This window comes from Balaenoptera acutorostrata, chromosome 5, assembly GCF_949987535.1.
Source record: "Balaenoptera acutorostrata chromosome 5, mBalAcu1.1, whole genome shotgun sequence".
NCBI classification, from domain to species: domain Eukaryota; kingdom Metazoa; phylum Chordata; class Mammalia; order Artiodactyla; family Balaenopteridae; genus Balaenoptera; species Balaenoptera acutorostrata.
Window position 1 is genome coordinate 70,972,770 of NC_080068.1, and position 5,943 is coordinate 70,978,712.

A 5,943-nucleotide genomic window follows, 5' to 3' on the forward strand; every position below is an offset into this window, starting at 1 on the left:
AGAACAGCAAGTCAATGTTAAAACCCATCTTGGAGTAGTGGGGAAAGATGACTCTATTATTGTTAAAAGGGAACATTGTTTTTAACTGCTGACATCTTCATAGTTATTCTGACTCCAATTGGGTTTATGGTTTGGGCTCTCTGATTTTCCTAAGTGGATAAGTTTTTATTAAAGCAGTTTATCGCAGTGATCTTAGTGCAAAAGAAAATCAGTCAAGGAAAAAAACCTGGAAGGTCACCCAAGAAATCTTGAATATTTTGCTGCATTATCTGTTGTATATATTAGGAAGCAGGTATCTGAAGGAGAATGTCTGTTTTTCCAGGAAGACATGTTAAAGGAGCAGCATCTATTTGTCTGTTAGCATTTAGCAGTTACCAACACCCATCCCCAAGGTGGTCATAAGTTTATAAAAGCAGTACTTTCATGATTAAAAAAAAAAAAAAAACTTGGCAAAGAAAAAAGTGTAGATAAACTTGCATAAAAGAAAGAACTGATGAGACTACATGGTAAATGTTGGATGTCTAACCAACTTCATTGGCAAAACTTTCCTTATTCCTTGTTGGACTGATGTTCAAAAATGAAGAAAATGGAAAATATTCTATTATTTTACATTTGGTTAATGGAATTTAAAGTGTAACATTTAGCTACTTTATCCTTGGATGTACCTATAAGAAGAGACAAACTCGATATCTAAAATAAGCCTTGTCCTGCATTTGTACTTTACCTAGACAACATTGTAAAATGTTCTTAACAGTGGAGAATGGCACTAATAAGAGTAAGGATGATCCTTATCCAACCAGAAAACAACATCAAAGTGGTTTATTTTAATTCCATGTGACACTCCAGTGATGCCAGAAGTGTGTTTCTGTCTTGGGTTACATATGAATGGATGACTGGAAAGGATTCTGTCAAGATATTTTAAATTCTGAGACATTGCTCAAACGTTCCCCCCACTGTTAGCTAAGGTGAACATTTGTTTCTAAATTTTGCTTCTCTGTGATCCTGGAGTTCAAAAGTTATTGCTGGAGTTACACTATATTCTGCATGAAATACACAGTTCACAATTTAAAAAAATAGTAGCAAAATCCTTTTATGTCTGATTCATTTACCAAAATAGATCAGAATTTCCAATATATGTTATATATTATCTATCTATGTGTAACTATATATAATGATGTAATGTATATGATGCTAATTTATTTTTAAAATCCTCATTTAAGCAAAGACATTCTCTTCCCGTGCTGTCAGAATAATTTTTCTATTTTCTGTTAACATTATGACAGTAATAATATTTATATTGAATGACTTAAGTAATGAAAATGTCATTGTAGGTAATTTTCTTGATATTCAAATAATGCAATTTGTTAATCAACAGAAAAATTTTCCACTGTGGAACTCTGCACCCAAATTTCAACTACAGAATTTGATTTCATAGACATTTAGAGTTGGTAGAGATTTCAGTGATTAACCCAGAGGCTGCAAAATCCAGGACCAGACAGTGTAACTGAGTGAAGCTGCACCAGTGGCATATTAAACACCAGTGTATTCCTCACTTCCACACACACAAATATGTGGGCCCACTGTTGTCAAATCTTCCAATTTTTCAAAACAAACAAGTGCAGGTTTCTGTGTGACATGTCCTGGTTTAAATGTTCAACAATTGAGTGCTCACTCTGTGCCAGGCCCTGTCCTAGGTCCTGGGAATGTAACAGTGGACACAACCAACAAAATTCCGTCTCCCTGAAGCTTATATTCTCATCACCAGTTTGTGGCTTGAGAGCCAACCCAACCTCTCCCTGACTGCGGAAATCGCCTTTGTTGTCTGGGCAGGTGAGTTTCGGGACCTATATGTGTACTTCCAGGGGAAGGCCCCCTGCTACTCCACATGCAACCCAGTACACTGCCCAGAAGCTAACCTCTTCAGAAAGGTCTGTGGGAGCCCAGGGTTCCCTCCCTTCCCATCTAGACTGAGAGCTCCTCCAGGACAGGAAGTATATCTTCTTTTTTTTTTTAAACTTATCTCTTAATCTTCAGCCCCACAAGCGTTCATGGCCAGATATAGGCACTTTGTAAATGTTTGTCAACCTAAACCTGTAATTTCCCTGTAACTACAAAACAGAATTCTTAGTCTTCTTTCACATAATAGCTTTTAAATATTGCAAGGCATGTTTCTTTCAGAATTCTGGCTAAAGAGCCCCAGGTTTTTCAACCACTGGAGTGAGTTTCCAGCCCTATCACATCCTGGTCTTGGGACACCCTTGGGTTTGTGGTGTCCTCACACACAGCAACACCCCAGAAATGGACTGACCAGTTCAGAGGGCAGGATTAAACAGGCTTCTTGTTTCAGGCCGCTGAACTGGTAACAAGAGTGGTTCTGTGTCCAGCCCTGTGCTCAAATTCAGGCTCCACTACTTACTGGCCACCTGACATTGTCAGTTATTTATCCGCCCTGGGCCTCAATTTCCTCATCCATAAAATGGAAATAGACTTACCTGACAGGTTGTGCATGAGAAATAAACGAGCTAATACCTATAAAGTGCTTAGAACAGTGCATGGCTCAGAGTAACCGTTCAGTGTGTAACCGATCAGGACTCTATGGGGCCTTCCCAGGACAGACTCGTCCATGTCCTCCACCTGCCTCTTGTTTGTAGAAAAACTTTAGCCTCCTAGGCCTTCCCTGAGTTACAAAGAATAAATTTAATCAGAGAAGTGAGAAAATGCAGAAACAAAGGAAAACAGTCAAGCAAGACAAAATAATAATTAGTTGCACCATTAAAGTCAAGGACCTTTAGTTCCTCCTCAAGGGCTGTAGATAGTATTCTGAGCCATGTCCTTTGAGCTGTTTTGCAGATACTACGACCCCACCAGGTGGAAGGAGTTAACTGCATGCTGACCACAAGCACGTAGACCCCAGATGGGTTGGAACCAGAAGGTTGATGATGTGGACTCCCGACTACCTCACCACCAACCAATCAGGCTGAGTAAGATCTCCGCCTGTCCACGCCATGATGGTTCCAACTGCTTCTGACACAGATGCCAAAGGACCACACAGGGGCAGAAAAGAGGTGGCACCCCAGTTCCAGGAAGAACCCTGCCTATTTCCAGAAAAGCACTGCATATGCCTCCCCTCATTAACCTTGCCCTTAAAAGCTTACCTCAATCGTCTCCTGGGTAAGAAGTTGATTTATGAACTAAGTTCCCAAGTCTCCATTCTCTGGCCATTGAATAAAGCTTTGATCTCAGCTTCGACCTCATTTTTGGCTGCATGAACCCCAACAGAAAAAGAACCGTCCCCACTGAGGTAGGGGCCTGGGCTGGGCTAGGGCCCAAGTGCGGTCCATACAACCTAATTTGGTAACAAATGGATATTAGCTATGACGACTACTACTGCTGTAGTCCAAATGTGTGCAATTGTGTCACACTTTTGGCCCCTGCTAGGCTTTTTCACATGACCTACCTTTAAGTCAGTTCTCCCTATTTTATGCTTATGCATCTGGTTGTTCTGAACTTCAGTATAACTCATTATATACTTACCACTTTTCGATTTCTTGATGCTATTTTCAGGCCCAACTATCTGTACTTTTCAGTCCAAAATTTGTGATTCAACAGTTGCGTGTTGTGTCACCTGCACTGAAAACTATTGTTTAGCCCTTTGGTTTCTTAATGTATAGTGTTCATGGTTAAGTGTGCAAACAATCTTTGTTGCCTGAAGAACCGTCTTGAAGAATTTATTACAAAATATAAACCTCAGTCGTTTGGTTTATTAGAGAGATTCTCTCATCTCTAGATGTGGGTGGGGCAAGAATGAGGGTGGAAATGGGAAGGTGACAAAAGAGGAGGGACCTGGGAGGTATAAGTTAACGATGGTGGGGAAACATATCAAAAAGGAAGCTCCCTGAATAAGGTTTTGAGAATCAGGGCTGTCACCAAAGACCTTATGATTTGGAAGCCCAGAAATGGCTTCATTCAATAATTCCACAAATATTTTTCAGGACCTACAATACGCAAGGCAATGTGTTAGAAGAAATAGGGATACATACATACATATATAAGATAGTCCCTGCCTGCAAAGAGGTAAGTGCTGGAGGTAAGATATGTAAATAAATAGATATAATACAACGTAATGTAATGCAATGTCTGTGTGAGATAGATATAAGCTAAATGCCTTTAGAATTTAGGGGCAGCATTTGTTACTTCTGTTGCCCTTGTAGATTGTATTACTGGCCCAATTCTTTACCTCTCCTTATATGCATGGTTTCTGTGGTGTAATTTTGCATTTCTTTCCTACTGTGAGTGGGGCACACTTACCTATCTCTTGACCTTGTCCATATGACTTGCTTTAGGCAAAATATGAGGCAGAAAAGGTGTGCCAGTTCCAAATTTAGGCCTAAAGAGACCTCTGTTTCCACTTAGGTCTTTATCATGACCATAAGAACATGCCTGATACTAGTTGCAGAGGCAATAAATAGCCTGCAGACTGATCCATCAGTTCCACAGTTGACTAAAATCTTCTCTCTATAATAAATCCCTTGCTCTTTATCATTCAGAGCAACTCTACTTTTCTAACAAACTCTAATACAGAAACTGGGTAGCTAGAAGTGGGGAGCTGCCATAACAAAAACCTAAAACATGTGGCATTGGTTTGGGGAACAAGTGGCAGATGGATACTGGCAGGACCCTGAGAAGGTTGTTAGTGAAAACCTGAAAGGCCTGGATGAGGGTGTTAAAGAAGCCTGAAGAGCTTCCAAGGAGGCTGTCAAGGAGGGATTAGAGGAAAGAAAGGAAAACATTATTGGAAGCTGGAAGAGACCTTGATTGTGCAGTAGAGTTCAGCAAAACTGTCACCTGTGGTAAAACGGAAAATTAAAAATGTACCTAATAAACTTGATCCAGCTATGATTTCTGGGCAGTGCTGAGGGTACCACCTGGCTTTTTCTAGCTGTCTGAAGTAAAATGAGAGGAGAAACACGGCATAAGGAACAAATTACTCCATTCTCAAATGTGATTTGGAGAAAATATAAAGGCTCAGAAGAGTCTTTTAAGCCAGGAAAGGGTTCTCATATTCAGAAATGGCTTCCAGGCAAAGATCAAATCCAGAGCCAGGCCCTAAGATTTGTTTGTTTCAGACCTGAGAAAGATGACAGTGCCTCAGGACATTTCAGACACAAATGGCCTTTACAAGTCTTAAAGGCATGACTTTGTAGACCCTGCCCAAGGCTTCCAAAAATCTTAGGGATGTTGTTCATTAGCCTCACAGGGAGTCCAACATAGAAGAGACTGTTTCCAACAGATTTATGGAGGGCTTTTGTGTAATTGAATGGACATAACAACTCCATAGGCTTAAAAACTTCTATCAGCTTGGTTAGGGATACTAGAAAGAGACCTTGGGATCTCTAATTCCTGTGGGCAGGAGGCAGGCTGAGAACACTACTCAGTGGCAAACATGTGATTTGTGGGAAAGGGTGACTCAGAGGACAGGACAAAGAGCCATGGAGAATAAGCCCTGGGGGTTATGCCTAAATCCTAGTCAAAGCAACAAGAGGCCGGCTGGGCTTAACTGTTAATAGACAACTGACTGGTGTATGCCTCTCATTCTCCCCACCCTCCTTTTAAAATGGGAAAGTCTAGAGAAGCGATGTTATTCCTAATAGGAATTCGGGGCAAACAGGGAAGATTATTTCTAAGTTCATAAGTCTTCAGACTGAGAGGAATGGTACTAAAGGATCTTTACCCAAGTACCTCATCTATACCTGGACCTGATTAGATGATGAGCTCCCAGACTTTGAGCTGTCATAATGGAGGACCTGGGAAAAGTATGAGTTTATTTTGCACATGGGAATGGTATGAATTACTGTGGTCAAATGGGGGACTGAAAAGATAGCTCAGCATCTTCCATCCCATGTGTTCTTTTTAAAAATGTGACTAGGTGGGGAGTCCATGCTC